We start from the raw sequence: 643 nt of genomic DNA on the forward strand, positions 1-643 counted from the left end.
TATTGCATGAGATTGTATTGTTCAGTCAGTCCTGAAATGCATGAGATGACAAAAATGATACTGACATTGTTTACATTCATTTTGGAGGAAGTAAGGAACTCTGATCTAAGGAACAAAACTAATGCTTCTATCATTTATTTTTCTGCAGTAACAGAATCATTAAGGACCTGGGCTTTTGGCATAGAACAGGATGTTAAAGGTTAATTTATGGCTACACATATCTCTTATACATATACATATGTGTCTCTATTTGCATGCACACGGGTGTGTATATAACTCCAAAAAGATTGGTGTGGATTTGTGTCAACAAAACTTATGTTTAGTAAAAAAAAAAAGTTGACAAAATGGATACAATGAACTTGTGGTGAAGAGTGGAAAATCTGACGTTTCGGACAGTCATCGTGCAGCAAAAAGGTTCTCTCAGCTTTTCTTTGAAGACGGTACATCCAAAACATATTTTCTGCTCCACACATGAAGTTCAATGTACTCATATTCTTTCAGTCATTAGACTGTGGCCATGCTGGGGCACCGCATTGTAGAATTTTTGCCAAACAAATCAACCGCTTTACTTGCTATTTTATTAAGCCTGGTACTTTTTCTGTCCGTCTGTTTTTGCCTCACTACTACGTTACGGGGTCATAAA

The sequence above is a fragment of the Octopus bimaculoides genome, chromosome 27 (assembly GCF_046866305.1).
Source record: "Octopus bimaculoides isolate indiv1 chromosome 27, ASM4686630v1, whole genome shotgun sequence".
NCBI classification, from domain to species: domain Eukaryota; kingdom Metazoa; phylum Mollusca; class Cephalopoda; order Octopoda; family Octopodidae; genus Octopus; species Octopus bimaculoides.